We start from the raw sequence: 21,831 nt of genomic DNA, 5'->3' as shown, positions 1-21,831 counted from the left end.
CCACCCTTAAAGGCCCTTAAAGAGACAGCACAACAAAGAGCCCTGCTGAGATACAGCATAGAAGCAGCAATTTAAAAAATGCTTGGGGTTTGTGGGAAGGATATTTATTTAATAATCTCAGAGTTTGTCCTGTAGGGGCAGGGATATTTGGGAAGTTTCTCTAACAACAAAAAAGCTGGCAGGTGCCATTTTGCTTTCCCTGCGCTCCAGCCTAGATATGTGGACACCTGTGGGAACCAGCCATAGCACCAACACTCTCCATCTAGCTTGCTAACAGCACACTGCACCCCGACAAGCTTCTGCAAATCTGCCCCTTTCCAACCTCGCCTGCCTTAGCAGAGTTTTCCCAGACTTCTGCAGGTCCTTTCCCACAGCTGACCTGCATGGACCTTGTCGGCAGTATGCACCCCATCTCCATGTTCTCCTGTGGACCTGCCCCCTCCAATATGTCCTTGGCCAGAGACCATCCAAAGCAGTACCATAAAACTGGCAGTGTGCAAGCAACAATGACAGGAGCTGGCATCATTCCAAAGTGACTCCTGCCCCAGGGAGAAGGGAGGATAACCACCTACACTAGTCCCACTGGGGCCCCAGCAGTGTCCTGGTGGCAGATATCAAGTCTGACTACAGTCCCCACCGACTAGTGAAAGCTTCTCAGGGAACAACACAGAGAAAGCACCCTGTAGTTGGTCCTACTGCATCTCTGGAAATTGCCTGGTCTGACTCAACTTAAGTCCAAAGCAGCCCCAGATTGCCCCACTAACAACACAACTATCAAAGCCTTCCCCCCAATAGGCAAAGGCATACATTGCATACAGCTAGAATGAAAGCAAATGTGGCTTAGCTATAACAGTAGGGCACACACAACACACATAGGAGACACCTCTAAACTGCCAGGTCTGGTGCACAGGGTACATTGCACTGCCAGGGCACACCAGGGCCTCTTCTTCATAAGGCTATCACTTTCAAGAGTAGGAGACATAGCTGACTTTCTTAACACATAGAAATAGACACAGAGAATTAGACAAAATGAGGAGACAGAGGAATATGTCCCAAATTAAATAATCATCACAGCAAGAGAGTTAAACAGAATAAAGCCAAGTAACATGTCTGGCAGAAAATTTAAAGTAATGGTCATAAAGATACTCATTGGACTGGAGAAAAGAGTGGAGGACCCCAGTGAGAACCTTGACAAAGAGATAGAAAACAGAAAAGAACTAATCAGAGATGATGAACTCAATAACTGAAATTAAAAATACACTAAAGGGAATAAATAGTAGACTAGAGGAAGCAGAAGAACAGATCAGTGACCTGAAGGACAGAGTAAGGGAGAGCAGTCAAGCTGAACAGGAGAGAGAAAAAATAATAATAAAAAAGGAAAACAGACTTAGGGAACTCAGTGACATCAAGCATAATGACATTTGTATTATAGGAATCCCAGAAGGAGGAGAAAAAGGGAAACTAGCAGAAAATTTATTTGAAGAAATAATAGCTGAAAAATTCCCAAGTCTGTGGAGGAAACAGAAATCCAGATCCAGAAGGCATAGAGAACTCCCCCAAAAAGTCAACCCAAGGAGGTCCACACCAAGACACATAGTAATTAAACAGGCAAAAAGCAGTGGTAAAGAGAGAATATTAAAAGCATCAAGAGAAAAGAAAATAGTTACATACAAAAGAAATCCCCATAAGGCTATCAGCTGATTTTTTTTTTTTTTTTTTTTTAAAAACTTTTTATTTATTTATTTATTTTTGGGACAGAGAGAGACAGAGCATGAACGGGGGAGGGGCAGAGAGAGAGGGAGACACAGAATCGGAAACAGGCTCCAGGCTCCGAGCCATCAGCCCAGAGCCTGATGCGGGGCTCGAACTCACGGACCGCGAGATCGTGACCTGGCTGAAGTCGGACGCTTAACCGACTACGCCACCCAGGCGCCCCTATCAGCTGATTTTTTAGCAGAAACTCTGCAGGCCAGAAAGGAATGGTATGATGTATTCAAAATACTGAATGAAAAAAAACAACCCTGCAACGAAGAATAAATACTCTATCCAGAAAGGCTATCATTCAGAAGAAGAGAAATAAAGAGTTTCCCAGACAAACAAAAGTTAAAGGAATTCATGATCACTAAACCAGCCTTATAAGAAATGTCAAAGGGTGTTTTTGAGTGGAAAGAAAAGACCATAAGCAGAAGTAAGAAAGGTAGGAAGTACAAAAGCAGTAAAATTAAGTATATCTTAATTCACAAAATAAAAGGTTGTAAAGTATGACACCATAATACCTAAAACATGGCGGGGGAATAAAAACTTAGTGCCTTTAAAATAGGTTCAAACTTAAGTGACCATCAACTTAATATAAACCTAATGGCAACCACAAATCAAAAACTGGTAATAGATATTCAAAAAATAAAGAGAAAGGAATCCAAATATATTACTAAAGAAAGCCAGGAAATGATGAGAGAAGAGAGCAAGAAACAGATAAGAACTAGAAAAACAACTATAAAATAAATAACAAAATGGCAGTAAGTGCATACCTATCAATAATTACTTTGAATACAAATGTACTAAATGCTCCAACCAAAAGATATAAGGTAATGGAATGGATAAAAAAAAGCAAGACCCATGTATATGATTCCTAGAAGAGACTCATTTCAGACCTAAAGACACACACAGATTGCAAATAAAGGGATGGAAAAGCATTTATTATGCAAATGGAAGTGAAAAGAAAATCAGGGTAGCAAAACTTACATCAAACAAAATACATTTTAAAACAAAGACTGTGCCAAGACACAAAGAAGGACACCATATGATCATAAAAGGAACACCCTAAAAAGAAGATATCACACTTGTAAATATTTATGCACCCAACATGAAAGCATACAAATATATAAGCTGCTAATAACAAACATGAAAGAAGTAATTGATAGCAATAAAGTAATAGTAGGAGAACTGTTACATCAATGGATAGATCATCCAAACAGAAAATCAACAAGGAAACGATGTCTTTAAATGACACACTGGATGTCATGAATCTAACGGATATATTTGGAAAGTTCTATTCTAAAACAGGAGAATATTCATTCTTTTCAAGTGCAAATGGAACATTCTCCAGAATAGATCACATATTAGGTCACACACAAAAAAAAGACTCAACAAATACAAAAAGATTGAAGTCATATTATGTACCTTTTTTTTTAATCACAAAGCTATGGAACTAGGAATCAGTAACAAGAAAAACTCTGGAAATAACACAAATACATGGAGGTTAAGTAATATGCTACTACACAATGAATGGGTCAATCAATAAGTTAGAGTAAATTAAAAAATATATGGACCAACGAAAATGAAAACACAATGATCCCAAAAATTTGGGATGCAGCAAAAGCGTTCTAAGAGGGAAGTTTATAGCAATACAGTCCTACCTCAAGAAGAATAATATCAAATAAACAACCTAACCTTATACCTAAAGGAGCTAGAAAAAGAATAAACAGAACTCAAAACAGGTAGAAGAAACAATAAAGATTAGAGCAGAAATAAATGAAATAGAAACAAACAAACAAACAACAACAACAACAACAACAACCCACCATAACAGATCAATAATACCAGGAACTGGTTCTTTGAAAGATCAACAAAATTGATAAACCTTTAGCCGGACTCATCAAAAGAGAGAGGAAGACAGAACTCAAGTAAACAAAATCAAAAGTAAAAGAGGAGAAATGACAACCAATACCACAGAAATACAAACAATTATATGGAAATATTATGAAAAATTATATGAAAACAAATTAGATAACCCAGAGAAGAAGAAATGGATTAATTCCTAGAAATATATAATTTCCCAAACCGAATGAGCAAGAAATAGAAAATAATTGAACAGACTGTTTACCAGCAATGATTGAACACTAATCAAAAAACTTCCAACAAATAAAAGTCCAGGAGCAGATGGCATTGCAGGTGAATTCTACCAATACTTAAAGACAAGTTAATACCTATTCTTCGCAAACTACTCAAAAAATAGAAGACAAAGGAGAGCTTCCATTTCATTCTATGAAGCGTGCATTACCCTGATACCAAAACTAGACACTACAGAGAGGGAGAGAGAGACAGAGAATGAGAGAGGACAAATTGAGACCAATAAGTCTGATGAATATAAATGCAAAAATCTTCAATAAAATATTAGCAAACATAATCAAACAATACATTAAAATATCATTCACCAGAATCAAGTGGCATTTAAACGGTGGCTCAGTATGTGCAAACCAATCAACCTAATACATCACATAAGAGGATAAAAACCATATGATGATTTCAATAGATGCAGAAAAAGCATCTGACAAAGTCAAACATCTATTTATGCTAAAAACCCCCAACAAAGGAGGTTTAGAGAGAACATACCTCAACATAATAAAGGTCTTACATGAAAAAACCCACAGCTAACGTCATACTTAATGGTGAAAAACTGGCAGTCTTTCCTCTAAGATCAAGAGCAAGAGAAGGATGTCAACTCTCACCGCTTTCATGCAACACAATACTGGAAGTCCTAGCCACAGCAATTGGACAACAAAAAGAAATAAAAGGCATCTAAATTGGTGAGGAAGAAGTAAAACTTCTGCCATTTGCAGATGACATAATAATATATATAGAAAACTCTAAAGACTTCACCAAAACCTACTAGAACTGATAAATGAATTCAGTAAGGTTGCAGGATACAAAATCAATATACAGAAATCTATTGCATTTCTATGCACTACTGATGAAGTAGCAGAATGAGAAATTAAAAAAAAAACAGTCCCAACAGACTGCACCAAAAATAATAAAACTGAACCACTCTCTTATATCATGCACACACAAAAACCCTTCAAATGGATTAAAGATCTAACTGTGAGACCTGAATAGCCATATAGGTTCTAGAAGAGAACACAGGCAGTAATTTTTCAGACATCAGCAATAGAAACATTTTTCTAGATATGTCTCCTGAAGCAAGGGAAACAAAAGCAAAAATAAACTATTGGGACTACATCAAAATTAAAAGCTTTTGCACAGCAGAGGAAATAATCAACAAAACTAAAGGACAACCTATTGAATGAGAGAAGATATTTGCAAATGGAATACCCTATAAAGGGTTAGCATCCAAAATATATAAAGAACTTATACAACTCAATACCAAAAAAAACAAATAATCCAATTAAAAATGGGCAGAAGACATGAAAAGACATTTCTCCAAAGAAGACATACAGATGGCCAAAAGACACATGAAAAGATGCTCACCATCACTCACCATCAAGGAAATGCAAATCAAAACTACAATGAGAGGGGCACCTGGGTGGCTCAGTCAGTTGAGCAACCAGCTCTTGATTTCAGCTCATGTCATGATTCCTAGGTTATGGGATTAAGCCCCACATTGGACTCTGCACTGGACAAGGAGCCTGCCTGAGATTCTCTCTCCATCCCCCTCTGTCCCTCTCCCCAGCTCATGTGTGCTCTCTTTCTAAAAAACAAAACAAAACAAACCTACAATAAGCTATCACCTCATACCTGTCAAAATGGCTAAAATAAAAAAACACAAGAACAACAGGTGTTGGCAAGGATGTGGAGAAAAAGGAATTCTCATGCACTGTTGGGGGAGTGCATACTGTTGCAGCCATTGTGGAAAACAGTATGGAGGTTCCTCAAAAAGTTGAAGATAAAATTACCATATGATCCAGTAATTCCACTATTGGATATTTACCCCCCACCACGAAAACACTAATTTGAAAAGATATATTCACTCCTATGTTTATACCAGCATTATTTATAATAGCCAAATTATGGAAGAAACACATGTATCCATTGATAGATGAATGGATATAGAAGATGTGGTATATATGTACAATAGAATATTACTCAGCCATAAAAAGAATGAAACCTTGCCATTTGCAACAATATGGTAGGTTAGTCTAGAGGGTATACTGCTAAGTGAAATGAGTCATTCAGAGAAAGACAAATACCATATGATTTCACTCATATGTGGAATTTAAGAAACAAACAAATGCGATGAAACAAAGATACAGACCCCCCCAAAAAAAAAAAAAAAAAACCAGACTACTAACTACAGAGAACATTTTTAAAGGAGTTATTAGAAGGGAGGTCGGTGGGGAGATGGGAGATTAAGAGTACACTTACCATGATGAACACTGAAACTAATATAACACTATATGTTAACTATACCGGAATAAAGAAAAATACAACAGCATTGTCAGTTGATAGTTCTACCTGGTATCCACAAGTGTGGAGGTTAGAAGATTTCTTTATGTATGTATGCATTTACAGATTGAAGATGTCCTTCACAACATTATACATATTTGATTATGTATTACAGACTTTATGGACCCCCTGTTTTCTTTTAGAATTTTGCTGGACTTTCCAGGAAGTTTTAGAGGTATAGGTTCTTTTTCAGGAAGATTAACTTTTTTATTTGGTAAAATTTCATTTTTAAAAGAGTTTCTATAATGTTTACTGAATCCTCACTTTTTACTGTCTTGAGGGTACTTGGTAATATATAGCAAAAGCCTTAATGTTTTGCATTTTCTATAAATTAATAATTTTATCTTTAGGAATTCATCATGAAGACATAATCATAGATTATGTATGTAAATGTTCATCAAAGCTCTCTGTTTATAAAAGGGAAATATTTGAAACATCATAGGTTATACTTAGCTGCAAGACACAGAAAACCATATTCATAGTCTGGAGATAGTCTATTCCTAGTTTATTTCTGTGATCTTATGGAGGAACAGGCTATTTCTATCCTTGTCTGCCATCCTCATTTGACAGCATTATCTCAGTCTTATTTTCACTTGGCCGTAAAGTTAGGACCACAGATTCAAGCAACATGTCTGGAGAAAAAGAAGTAAATGGTAGATGAAACTTTCAATTCAGCATAGAGTGAGGGCAATATTTCCCAGAAGTCTCCTTATCTCAGCAGATTTGCCCTTAGTTCTTGTTTGCCACAAGTGGCCACATGGCAAATTTTAGCTGCAAGGAGGCTGGGAAAGTGAGTACCTGGAAAAACAGACAGAATTTTCATTATTAATTTGGAACAATCTTGAATCATTTCCTAGGGGCTAAACACACAGCAACCCCAATCAAAATCAGGGTTAAATTGTCAGGAAAAGGAGAGAGAGTAGCCTTTGGGTAGGTACTAACAATGTTTGTCTCTCATGTGTCCAATAATTAGGTACAAACAGAAACTTTTAAAATTATGTTATGAAATATATTTAACATGTAAAACAATTGCTAAATTATAAATATTAAAAATATATACTTTGGAAGATTACATTGTAAAAAAAAAAAACAACTTCCTGGACTCATATCATAGAAGGAAGACAGAAAGGTCATGCATTAAGGTATTCTAGTAATTATCTCTGGGTACAGAGAATTGTGAGGAATCAGAGTGAAAGTATGGTGCTAGTGGATAAAATGTGACCAAGTAATCAAGTAATACTGGACTTTCACTGATATTTCAGCCATTCTCTAAACAAGTCCTCCAAGGAACAAATTTGTTATCTGGTAGTAAATCTCAAATCCCAATGGGCTGGTACCCAGGACAGAGATCTAAACTATCTCTCCAAACCTAATGCCCATTGAATCCCTATTTCCCTCCACTCCCAAGTCCAATCTGCATCTTAGGACCTTTCGGGTTCTGGTGAAGAACAGGAGAGAGGTGAACATGTTAGTTCTTATAAAAGGCCTGGATTCAATTACAACTGCTGTCTCCTTTTTGGAGGTGTAAGGAAAAAAGAAAAGCCACATCCTGTGTTTACCTTATTTTTATTTATTTTAAAACGTTTATTTATTTTGAGAGAGACAGCATGAGCAAGGGAGGGGCAGAGAGAGAGGTGGAGAGAAAATCCCAAGCAGGCTCCATGCTCAGCGTGCAGAGCCCAATGTGGGGCTCAATCCCACAACCAGAAGATCATGACCTGAGCAGAAATCAAGTCCAAAGTTTAACCACCTGAGCCACTCAGGCACCCCCTGTTTTGAACTTTTTAATATACAGTGATTCTGACCACTAGAAACTATGCCCTAGCAGCATTCCAGACCATATAGCTTATAATATTAACCCTCTGTTTCAAAAAGTGAAAGGAGAGGAAGGGAGAAGAGTCTAAAAAAACATTTTCCCTCCTTAGCCCACAGGATGATTCATATTTCATTTGAATTCTAAATTTTCTACAAATACATTTTAATTCTGTAATAAGAAACAATTATAATAGCATGAAATTTTTGACAAATGTTTAATGAGATGTTTAATATTTAATGAGATGTTATCTCCTGAAAGGAGATTTTTATATTTCCTTAGTCAAAATTTTTACTGTAGTAAATACCATGCAGTAGTAGACACAGACATAGTGATAAATCTTACAATTGATATTTACAACAAAGAGAAATCAATGAAATTTCTATAACTAAAAGGAATAGAATCAGGAAAAGCAATATAAACAAAGGAAATTAACATGATAAAAAATAATACCTTGCATTTAAAATGAACCCCTGGGAGGCCCAGTTGGTTAAGCATCAAACTCCTGATTTCGGCTCAGGTCATGATCTCACAGCTCATGAGTTCAAGCCCCACATTGGGCTCTCTGCTATCAGCACAGAGGTGGCTTCAGAACCTCTGTGTCTCTCTTGCTGTCCCTCCCCTGCTCATGCTCTCTCTCTCTCTCTCTCTCAAAAACAAAACAAACATTAAACAAATAAAAATAAAGTGAACCTTAGAAATCACGTACTTATTCTAATTTTTCAGTCTCCACAGCACTCCTGACATACAGTCACTTAAGTTCTGCTTAAGTTCTGTTTGAACGCTTTTAGTAACACAGCATTCACTGTTATTTATGTTGGTATAACTTATGCTACCACTATTTATTACCAGTCATTTCTTGAGTTGTGAAGCTTTTGCCTCCTTTCCATCTCATAGTCTAAATTTGAAAATCCCTTCCGAATATGGGTCTGGTGAAAAGATTGCAGATGCATGATGTTCCTTCTAAAAGTATCACATTATTTCATTTTGCTCAAAAGATCAAAATTTCTACCTCTGACCCTAATATAGTATTTAAACACCCATATTTTCAATGCTAGATGCAATTCTAATATTTCCTACCCTTTATTACCAGATAATTTTCTTGATTTTTTCTTATATGAAGAACTTATTTCCTTTTTTTGCCTCTTGTAAGTTCTGTCTCCACCCAAACACACCCCCACCCTTTTTTTAAGAGTTCAACTTTTTATTGAACATGTTACAAAAGAGGTGTGGTCAAAAAGATCAAAGCCATGTCATTATCAGACTCCTTAGATTCTTCTTTCTTTGCTTCCACTTTCTTCTACTCAGCTGGAGCAGCAGTGAACAGGACCTTTTGCTGGAGCAGATCCATCAGCCCCAATGTTGCAGATGAGGCTCCTGATGTTGACTTTGGCCAGGGACTTTGCAGACAACCCTGGTCAGAAAGGGTCAACATTCACACTAGGAACTTTATTATTTTTTTTAAATGAAAAAAATTTTTAATGTTTATTTATTATTTTTGAGGGAGAGAGACAGAGTACATGGGGGAGGGGCAGAGAGAGAGGGAGACACAGAATCTGAAGCAGGCTCCAGGATCTGAGCTGTCAGCACAGAGCCCAATGCAGGGCTCAAACTTGTGAACCATGAGATCATGACCTAAGCCAAAGTTGAACGCTTAACCAACTGAGCCACTCAGGTATCCCTACACCAGGAACTTTAATGAAGGCATTCATCTTATTCTCCCTGAAACCACCTCGTTATCATGCAGGATGAGGGTGAAGAGACGCAGACCTCTGAGACAGAGTCCATTGTGTAGGCAGGTGCTGGGCAGGTACTGTTGGCAATGAATGCTGGTATTGGATGAAGTGAGGGCCTCATCCCAACATGGCCTTAGGTTCTTTACAAGGACCAAGCACCTTAGTGGCAGCTGACAAAAGCCTGTCTCCCTTTTATTTTTTTAACATAATTTGTTGACAAATTAGTTTCCATACAACACCCAGTGCTCATCCCAACAAGTGCCCTCCTCAATGCCCATCACCCACTTTCCCTTCTCCCCAACCTCCATCAACCCTCAGTTTATTCTTAGTATCCAAGAGTCTCTTATGGTTTCCTTCACTCCTTCTCTGTAACTTTTTCCCTCCTCCCCCTCCCCCATGATCTTCTGTTAAATTTCTCAAGGTCCACACATGACTGAAAACATACAGTACCAGGGCCAACATGAAACAATTCTGTCTCCCTTTTAAAAGTTGACTTTTGGGATGCATGGGTGGCTCACTCGGCTGAGCGTTGGACTTCGGCTCAGGTCATGATCTCACGGTTCGTGGGTTCCAGCCCCACATTGGGCTCTGTGCTGACAGCTCGGAGCCTGGAGCCTCCTTCCGATTCTGTGTCTCCCTCTCTCTCTCTCTGCCCCTCCCCTGCTCACACTCTCTCTCTCTTTCAAAAATAAATAAACATTAAAAAAATAAAAAAAATAAAAAAGATCCCCTTATTGGGGACATAGTTTAAAAAAATTTTTTTAAAGTTGATTTTTGTCAGGGAAATACAAATCAAAACCACAATGAGATACCACCTCACACCTGTCAGAATGACTAAAATGAACAACACAAGAAACAACAGGTGTTGGTGAGGATATGGTGGGAAAGCAAACTGGTGCAGCCACTCTGGGAACAGTATGGAGGTTCCTCAAAATACTAAAAAATAGAACTACCCTACAATCCAGCAATTAGACTATTAGGTATTTACCCAAAGGATGCAAAAATACAGACTCAAAGGAGTACATGTACCCCAATGTTTATAGCAACATTATCAACAACAGTCAAACTATGTAGAGAGCCCAAATGTCCACTGACTGATGAATGGATAAATAAGATGTGGTGTATATACACAATGGAATATTACTTAGCCATCAAAAAGAATGAAATCTTGACATTTGCAACAATGTGGATAGAGATAATACGTATTATACAAAGTGAAATAAATCAGAGGAAGACAAATACCATATGATTTCACTCATATGTGGAATTTAAGAAACAAAACAGAGGAACATATGGGAAGGAGGAAAAAAAGAGAAGAAAGGGAAACAAACCACAAGAGACTCTTAATGATAGAGAATAAACTGAGGGTTGATGGAGGGATGTGGGTGGGAGATGGGCTAGATGGGTGATGGGTAGTAAAGAGGGCACTCGTTATGATGAGCCCTGGGTGTTGTATGTAAATGATGAATCACTGAATTCTACTCCTGAAACCAATATTGCACTGTATGTTAACTAAAATTTATGAATAAATAAATAGTTGAATTTCTTAATTCTCTAATTTCTTAATTCTCTTTGTGCCACTTTATTCTCCTTGATGACTTTAGCTTCAACTTTCTTTATTCTGTTATTGTAGCTATATCACAATACAAGGCAAAAGTATGGTATTTCAGTTTTTCTTTCTATAGAATTCTGAATTATTCTGGTAGCCCTTATGTTACAGAGCTAGTTCTTTGTTTTAATAATTTTTATTTTATTATATTACATTTATTTTATAGAGAGAGACAGATTGTGTGAGTGGGGAGATGGGCAGAGAGAGAGAGAGAGAGAGAGAGAGAGAATCTTAAGCAGGCTCTCTTCTGTCAGTGCAGAGCTAGACTTGGGACTTGATCCCATGACTCTGGGATCACGACCTGAGCCAAAATCAAGAATCAGACATTCAACTGACTGAGTCACCCAGGCGCCCCTAACAGAACTAGTTCTGTTATGTTTCATCTACTCTTAAAGTGTAGTTGGAAGGCTCTAAGTCTTATACAAATTTATAACAGCTAGTGTTTCACAGAAAGCCTTCTAACTGTAAGTTCTGTCTCTACATAGGGTATGCAGGGAAGCATACTGTAGCCTTAATCTGTATCATATATATGAAATATTCATTCATATATATGAAATAAAAATACTATATGTGATAATCAGAAATATACACTGAATCTAGCAGATTACAACTGTGTATTTTCTTGAACCTTTAAAAAGCCTCACTGTAAGCAAGACCATGACTTCTGCTGTTGTCTTTTTCATCAGCTAACTCTTAAACTAGGTAATACTTTTTCCAGAAGTGAGATTTTGCTGCTGCTGCTAATGTCTTAGAAGTATTGAAAAAGTGTTGAATGAAAAAAGCAAGTATTTTAGAAAAGAATGTTAAGTGAAAGAGTGACTACAAAACTATGGAAAGAATAAGGAAATTTGAGTCACAGTAATACACCAAAGTACAGGATTGCTCTTCTTGCCAGACCAATGCTCTGTACATCTTGTGCAATTATAGTTCTTTCATATAAATAGGGTAATTTTTGGAAATATTCCAAGAAGGATGCTAATCTATGCTTTTTCATATAATGGTGTATTTGCTCTCAAAAAACAAATACAAAATTACTTATCTTCATTTTTCATGCATCATCACACAAATATAAGCACTCTGTCTGGTTTTAATTACTAATTCAGATAAGATACAAGTTGAGGCTAAAGAATCTTTTGGATTTTCTGTGTAGCTGATTTGTCACTTATGATGCAAACTCCAAAAGTCACCCATGACTTCTCCTGATAGATTTGATCATAGTTTTGGGAAAATAGAGCATTCATCTGCTTTAATTAAAGATTTTACATCCAGCCTTTTTCTACACAGCAAATATTTAAAATTTCAAATAGCCACAAAAATGTAAATTTTGGTTAGACAAGTCTTTCTTTGGAATAAATCAGTGAGAAAAAAAGATGCCTAAGTGGATATTACATAGCACATGAAAAATACATAAATTTGGAAAGTGCTTGTATAACTGACTTATAAAGGCAAAGTATACAGGACAATATACAGTTTTTGAAGTCGCTCACATCTGATTCAAACTCCAGGTCTGTCATTTTCTAGATGTATGATCTTGGCAACTTATTTAGTTTCTGCTTGATTATCCTTATCTCTAGGATGGGGATGATAATCTATTTTTTAGCACTGTAAATAGGAACATAATATAAAATACTTAGCTTATTGCCTGACATATGTAATTTTATCATTATTAATAGTGTCAAATATGGTTTGTCTCCAATTCAACTCCTATTGTAAGTTCTAGCCAGAGCAATTAGGCAAGTAAACAAACATCCAAATTGGAAAGGAAGAAGTAAAATGATTTCTGTTCATAGAGGACATGAATTTTATACTTAGAAACCCTAAATATTCCACAAAAATGTTAGAGTTATTAAACATATTCTGAAAAATTGTAAGACATAAAATCAACTTGCAAAAAGCAGTGGCATTTATACATTGATGATGAGAAATCTGAAGAGGAAATTAAGAAAAAAATGTCATTTAAAATAGCACTGAAAAGACTCATACACTGCAAAGCATAAAACATTCCTGTAATGTATTAAAGAAGTTATAAATAAATGAAAGACACCCCACATTCATTGACTGTAAGACTTAATATTGTTAAGATGACAATACTACCCAAAGCCATCTACAGATTCAGTGTAATCCCTATCAAAACCCCAATGATTTTGCATAAATAGAAAAATATATACTTAAATATAGATGGAATTTCAAGAGATCCCAAATAGGCTAAATAATTTGAAAAAGAAGAATAAAGATGGAAGATTCACACTTCTTGATTTCGGATCTTTTTTTTTTTTAACGTTTATTTATTTTTGAGACAGAGAGAGACAGAGCATGAACAGGGGAGGGGCAGAGAGAGAGGGAGACACAGAATCGGAAGCAGGCTCCAGGCTCTGAGCTGTCAGCACAGAGCCCGACGCGGGGCTTGAACTCACGGATGGTGAGATCATGACCTGAGCTGAAGTCGGACGCTTAACCGACCAAGCCACCCAGGCGCCCCGATTTCGGATATTTTTACAAAGCTACAAAAATCAAAACAGTGTGGTACAAGCATGGGAATATAAATATAGACAAATGGAATAAAACAGAACCCAGAAATAAATTATCACCTATATGGTCAATTGATTTTTGACACTCTTGTCAAATCTTGTCAATCTTGAAAAGATTGTCAACAGATGGTGCTGGGAAAACTGGATATCAACATGTAAAAGAATGAAATTGGGCCCTTACACCATATACAAAAATTAACTCAAAATAGATAACATATCTCAATGTAAGAACTAAAAGTATAAGAATTTAGAGAAAAATATTAATAACATTTGATTTGTCAATGGATTGAATATAACACCAAATATATGCAAATATATGCAATATGCAAATGACCAATGAGCACATAGAAATATCTCAGCATCACTAGCCATTAGGTAAATCAAAATTACAATCACAAGGAGATACCACTTCTTCACATCCATTAGAATACTAAAAAATAGGAAAATAACAAGTGTTGGTGAGCATGTTGGAGAAATTGGAACCCTTGTGCATCGCTGGTGGGAATATAAGATGGTATGGCCACTATGTAAAAAAGTTTGGTGGTTCATTATAAAGCTAAACATAAAATTACTATACAATACAGCAATTCTACTTCTCATTATATACTAAAAGCATCATTCAAATAGATACCTGTATACCAATGTGCATAGCAGCATTATTCACAATAGCCAATAGATTGGAAACAACCTAAATGTCCACAACAGATGAATAAACAAACTTGGCACATACATATAACAGGATGTTATTCAACTCTAAAAGGAATGAAATTCTGATACATGATGCAACTTGGATGAGCCTTGAAAGCATTTTTCTAAGTGAAATAAGCCAGACATAAATATTGTATAACCCTATGTACGTGAGGTACCTAGAATAAGCAAATTCTTAGAAAATAAAATAGATGTTACCAGAGGCTGTGGGGATGGAAGAATGGGGAGTTAATACCCAATAGGTACAGATTCTGTTTGGAATGATGAAAAAGTTTTGGAGATATATGGTGGTGATTGCTACATAACAATGTGAATGTACTCAATCTTAGTAAATTGTATACTTAAAATTAGTTAAAATGGTAAATTTTATGTTATGTATATTTTATTACAACAAAGGTTTTTTTAAGTAAAAGTGTGCAAAAAGATGTTGCACATATAGACTAATCAATAGAAAACTGGAGTGGATATATTCTGAGAAAAAAATTTGTATCAGATCAAGTAAAGTTACCAGGGATAAAGAGGGAATTGTATACAATCAAAAGGTCAAGTCAGCAAGAAGACACAACAAACTTAAATGTGTTTGCTTATATATAGCACATGCCAGTAGAATTTCAAACCAAATGAAGCAAAAACTGATAGAACTGAAAGGCAAAATGAATAAATGCATAATTATAATTGGAGAATTCAAAACCCCTTTCTCAGTGATCAATAGAAAGTCAGTAAGTACATAGAAAAATTAAATAACACCAGTAACCAACTACCATACTTTTTGAAAATACTGCCACCCAACAACAGGATATACAGTATTTTCAAATCCTATGGATCACTCACCAAAATAGGCTGTATCTTGTATCTTCTTCAAACTATATCTTAAAACAAAACTACTATATCATGAAAAATTACCAAATCAAAATTATGAAATCATACAATTTATGTTCTCTGACCATAATGGATTTCAACAAGGACTATATCTTAAAACTATATCTTAAAACAAAACTACTATATCATGAAAAATTACCAAATCAAAATTATGAAATCATACAATTTATGTTCTCTGACCATAATGGATTTCAACAAGGACTCAATAACAGAAAGATAAAAACTCTACAAGTACTTGGAAATTAAACAACACACTTCTAAATAGCACATGGATCAAAAAGGAAGCCACAAGGAAAATTAGAAAATATTTTGAACTGAATGAAAATGAAAGTCCAAATAAATAAAAGTTTGTGGGATGTAACTAAGGCAGTGCTTAGTGGTAAATTTACACCTTTAAACGGTTATATGAGTAAAGAAGAAAGATCTCAAATAAATGATCTACATTTTCACCTCAACAACTAAAAAAAAAGGCAAAGTAACTCAAACTAGAAAAAGGAAAATAATAATGAGAACTAATCAATAAAACTGAAAACAGAAAAAATACAGATCTATGAAACTCAAGATAATGCTTTGAAAACAATAATATTGACAAACTTCTACTAAGACACACAAGTCAATAATAGACAAGTATTTCTCTTCAACTCAAACACAGAAATATTCAATAATATACTAGCAAATCTAAGCTAATAACATATAGAAAAAAATAGTACAACATAACCAAGTGATGTTTACACCAGGAATGAAAGGTTGGTGGAATACTGAAAATCAGTCAATGTAATCCTCCATATTAACATAATGAAAAAAATCATATGATTATATCAATTGATGCAGGAAAAGATTTTGACAAAATTCAACATCCATTCATCATAAAAACATATCATGTAGGAATAGAAAGGCATGTCCTTAATCTGATAAACAGCATCCACAAAAACCTACCTCAAATATCACTTAATGGTAGGAAATTGAATGTGTTCACTCTAGTGTTGTGAATAAGGCAAACTATCTACCTCCATTACTATTCAACATCATACTATAAGCCACTTTCAGTACATTAAGGCAAAGGAAAGAAATGAAAGGCATTTCTGACCTCAGAAGGCAAGAGATCTAACTGTCCCTATTCACAGATTATAGATTTTATGAGTGAAAATGACCATGGAATCTACCAAAAAGTTCCTAGAACTAATAAATGACTTTAAGAAGGTTAGAAGGCACAAGGTTGGCACACAAATATCAGTCTTATCTCTATAGATTAGCAACGAATAATTAGAAACTGAAATTTTAAAACTATCATTTAGAATAGCACTCAAAATTAAAATATTTAGGTATACATTTAAGAAAACAAGTTCAGGCTCTCTATGCATAATTTTACAAATCACTAATGAAACAATTCAAAGAAGATCTAAGTATGAGTAAGGTATACCTTGTGTTGGAGTGAAATACTCCAAATATTTAATACGATGTTAAAATTTTCTTTGTCAACATAAGCTCAATAAAACTGCATTACAGAGTAACCTTTGTTTTTTCCACCTTCTTGCTAATGGCCTTTGTCCCCTTTGTATCCTCAGACCCTGCCCCTGTCCTTAGCTCATATAAGCTTCATGCTGACTCATTGTTTTTGGACTTTCATGACTCCGATTAATCTGTCTCATGTTAATTTGATTCTAACTCCAGCTAGAAGGACCTGGAAGGGCAGAGGAAGGTCTTCCTCCCCGATACTACCCTTGGTTTGGGAATTGGAATACAGTCTCCTTTAGGCCAGTAAGAATAAACCTTCTTCTCTTGGTTCACCGCCACCATCTAGCAGGGGAATCAGAGTGCTGCCTGCTTCTGCTGGGCTGGTGAAAGATCAATTTCCCATTTGGCCTTCCTCAAACCATAAGGGATGGGCCTAAAGTTTTTCTACTGGTGTTTTATTGGAATGAAGTGGGCATTTCAAATAAGTTTACTCTTATTGGGCCACCCTTTTGCTAGCCCTTAGCCTAGAGGGAAGGCTTTAATTGAAATCTTCCTTCCGTTCTTCCTTCCTTTCTTTTTCTTTCTTTATTAACTTCTTAATTTCTTTCTTTTTAACCGTGCTTTTTGGCTTCAGAGTTGGAGGTTTCTGCAGCATGCTATCTTGTTTTCACCCTTGTTTCCACCCTTCGGTCTTCCTTCACTTGTTGTTGTGTTATCCTGTCTATATTTCAGTTGTCCTAATTGTTTTTGATATAGTGATCAATTCAATGGAACAATAAAAATTCAGTCATTTTCTACAAATGGGTTTTGAATAACCTAATATACATTTAAACACAAAGTATTTTCAACTCTTATGCCTCACCATGTAAAAAAAATTTGAGAAAGATTATACACCTAAAAATAAAAGTTAAAATTATATAGCTTCTCAATGAAAACATGAGAATATCTTTGTGACCTGAGGTTAGGCAAACATATCTACAGAAGACACAGAAAGCAAGAACCATGAAAGAAAAAAAATTATAAAATACACTTAAGACCTTGCATCAAAATACAACTTTAAGAAAATGAACAAGCAACAGATATATGTCATAAAATATATATCTGAAAAAAACTTATATTCAGAATATACAAAGAAGTCCTACAACTCAAGAACAGACAACAATGTAGTTTTAAAAACATAAAAAGGACTTGGATAGACATACTGCAAAAGATGATACATGAATGCCCAACACACAGATAAAAGCATATTAACACCATTAGTTTTCAGAAAATAAGATATCAAAACAATAATGAGATGCCATTTAAAATTACTAGAATGGCTAAAATTAAAGAGGCTGTCAGTACCAAACTTTGGTGAGACTGGAAAACAACTTAAATTCTTATATGTTATTAGTGGGAGAGTCAAAAGTTAAAAGAAATTCGGCAGTTTGGAAGTGCCTTATAAAGTTAATTAAATACCTATCCCATAATTCAACAATTTCACTTCTGGGTACTTACCGAAATAAAATATGTCAGGATAGATACTTATATACAAGAATGTTCCATCAGCTTTATTCACAGTAGCAATAAAATTGGAAACCATGTAAACATTCATCAGTAGTAAAATAATGGAACTTTTGTATTATCCCAATAACAACAAAAATACACACAACATTCAAGAAACTCATAAGCATTATGCAAAAGGAAGTAAGATTGTGTACTGTGTGATTCCATTTATATGAAATCCTAGGACAGGCAGAACAAATCAGAAGAGTAGTTGCTTTTGGTGAAGACAAATCAGATGGGAAAGCATGAAAAAATATTCTGAGGTAATGAAAATGTTCTATATTTTGATAATGAGTATGAGTTACCCAGGTGTCTGCCTTCTTCAAAATTTCAAGATTTGTATATTTAGACAAGGGCATTTACTGTATATACATTTTATTTCCAAAGAAAAAAGACTAAATTTTGAAATAGAAGACTTAAAAACTGCCAGGACAATGGGTTGGAAGCTCCTATTTAAACTTCTTGAGGTAAGCCTAGGGCAAAAGAAGAATATTTCACTAATTTTGACAATGGGAAACATATCTATCAACCTCATTCCTTCAAAAAGTGGTATGGGAAGAAAATGTGAATATATTAAAAGGGATACACGTGAAGAGAAATAGGCATTTACGTCTCAGATTGGTGGAAGATGGTCCTATCCTGAACAGGGTCCCCTACTCTGGCAATTCTGTTGCCAATGAGATCAAAGTGCTGTCAAAGCTTAGAAAAGAACCATGGATTAGATGTGGAGGGTGGTCCAAAAAAAGACTGAAAAGTCCTGGCACATTTCCTCTGAGCCACTTTCAAATATACTTCATGTATTCATTTTCATTTGGAGATAGAAAAGCCATATGCTGTTCATGGTCTATGTCAAAAATCCTCTCTTCGGTGCACTAAATAACAATGAAATAAGAAAAGGACTTTTACTTAGACCTGCAGTTTTTTGATTAGATAAAAGAATTTCCTACATCTAAAAGCTGTTGAATACTTCTTTGGGATAATAAGAAATTCATTGGAATCTCCATTGTCACAAATAGGGTAATTATCTAGCTGCGACGCTATCTTATGCTTCGGGATAGGCTAGACAATCTCCTGAAGGACATTTGAGCACTGAAATTCTCAAGCACTGAAGTTTTTATGTTTCTGATGCTCATAAATATTTGTTGTGATACCCAGAATTTCAACTTCTCCCCAAGATACAATTCAGCAGAATTTTTTGTACTTTGGAGCATAAGTGCAAAGATTCATTGGCAGAGTGTCACTTAAGACCAAATAGCACACTATGAAGGCCATGGCATAATATTTCAAGGACTAGTCTATTTTGTGATATTACTTTTAGCTGTTCTGGTTATACACATTTCCCCTTAGTCCAAATCAAGTACTGAATTTTGAGTAGATATTTGAAATAACTATCAAAATGTGGTACATGGAGCAGTTTTACTCTCTAAAGGTACAACTAGTGAATTTTACCCTCTGAATATTCTACTAGAGAGTTGAAGATAAGTGGGGGCTGTCCCTGGAGGTTTTTTGTTTGTTATGTTTTGCATTTTTTTTTTTTTGTTCTTACATAGAACTAGAGCTTATTAATGATAATAATACTGCATTAGATGATACTGAAATTCAACTTTCTATCATATTCCCATTAAAAGTGACAGTTCTAATCAATTCTTTATTTTTATGAAACATGCAGTTTTTATAAGGATGAGCTTAACTGGAATCATTATAACACTGCTAATAATCATAATGGCAACTGCCATAACTTCTTATAATTGTTACATTATAGCTAACATGCTGAACCACATTCATCTGATACATCATGAGTAATAAAAATTAAATGGTAGGTATAGCCATTACTATTATTATTATTATTATCATTATTTTGCGTTTGGGAGAATCTATTCTGCAATATACAAAGTTTATTAGAATTTTGGCTTCCAGTGGCAATGTACTATGCCAGGGGCTTAAAATGCTATCATCTCAAGAATGTTCAAAAATGTAAATTCTAGAACATTCTTAAAAATATTTTATTTTTTAATATATGAAAGAAAACTTTTTGTAATAGAGCATTTTTGCTTAGAAGGATCTAAATTAGAGCAGCAGATTTCATGTCAAGATTGTAGCCTGGCCCACAGCCTAAGACTTTGCTTCAGAAAGTGCTGGAGGGAGTGAGAGAAAGACGTGAAAACCAGGCTTCACTAAGTCCTAAAACTGACATTCCCTTCACCTGCCAGGAGCTTCAATTTCTCCCTAGGGTGACTTTGGTTTTCAGCATGAATAAAAGCAGAGTGCTTCTTGTCAGTAATAGAAGAACACTGTTTACAGGATTTCTTCCATTTCTTATTTATTTTGTTTTGAACGCCAGAAGATGAATTAAGTTGTGTATTATTCTATGTTTTAGGCATGAAAGTAGCTACAAGAGGAAACTACTAATATAAGATTTCTTTCCTATGCAGAAAACCCAGAATTATATTAATCTATATTTAAATTAGTGATAGGATAGTCAACGGATGATAATTCTTTAAATGATTGCAAGTAGCTAAACTTTTTTCAAGTTGTAATGCATGTAAATGTATAATAATTACGGCAGTGACACAAGGTAAATACAGTAGGAATAACATAATAAACTATGTTATAATCACCTCAAAGTTCTAACTAGAATAAGAATGATGGAATGTAAAACCTAAATTTACTCTTGCAGCTTTAACTTTGTAGGACAGAACTCTGAGCTCTCACCCAAAGGGTAAACCCACCTGATGTGAGGTGCTTTTAATTAGATCTAGTCACAGAGTGTGTCATTACCAAAGAGGGTCTCTGCAAAAAAAAAAAAAAAAAAAAAAAAAAAAAAAGGAAAAAAGCTTCCTCAGAGCTTATCATCTACCATTGTTCTTCTGAAGAGGCCTTGAACATAGTCCAAACTTTCTCCTCTGGGACAAAAACAAGGCATATTGTGTTTGGGAAAACAGCATGGTCTTAACATGAGTTTCAACTCCATTAAGCACTCATTGAGTACTATTCTCTGTCAGGCACAATGCCAAAATCTGGGTCCCAAATATGAATATAGCATAATTCTTGGGCTTAAAAATTTCAGTCAATTATGGGAGACAAAATCTTTAGCACTAACTTTAAAGTAAAGTGGTGATCATGCTTGAAGAAAGCAAAAATGCATATTTATGGTATCCCAAATGACCTCATCAGCCATCATTCATTTAAAGCCTTTCTCCTTTGTTGTATTGTTTTTATGTTAATGGAAGGATTTGTGAGGCTCTGCTAGAGAAAAAAATATTAAAGGCATACTTACACAAAGCTAGCAACATCTCCTGTGCCAATAACAAATCTAGG

At 35.2% G+C, this 21,831-nt stretch overlaps 1 pseudogene; it reads left to right on the top strand.

Annotated features, from left to right (window-relative positions):
* Nucleotides 1–401: 401 nt before the first annotated feature.
* LOC132669767 (protein tyrosine phosphatase type IVA 1 pseudogene) overlaps nucleotides 402–21,831 on the top strand; it is a 35,150-nt pseudogene continuing 13,720 nt past the window's right edge.

Source organism: Panthera onca, chromosome B3 (genome assembly GCF_046562875.1).
Source record: "Panthera onca isolate mPanOnc1 chromosome B3, mPanOnc1 haplotype 2, whole genome shotgun sequence".
Classification (NCBI taxonomy): Eukaryota; Metazoa; Chordata; class Mammalia; order Carnivora; family Felidae; genus Panthera; species Panthera onca.
This window is presented reverse-complemented; position numbering and strand designations above follow the sequence as displayed.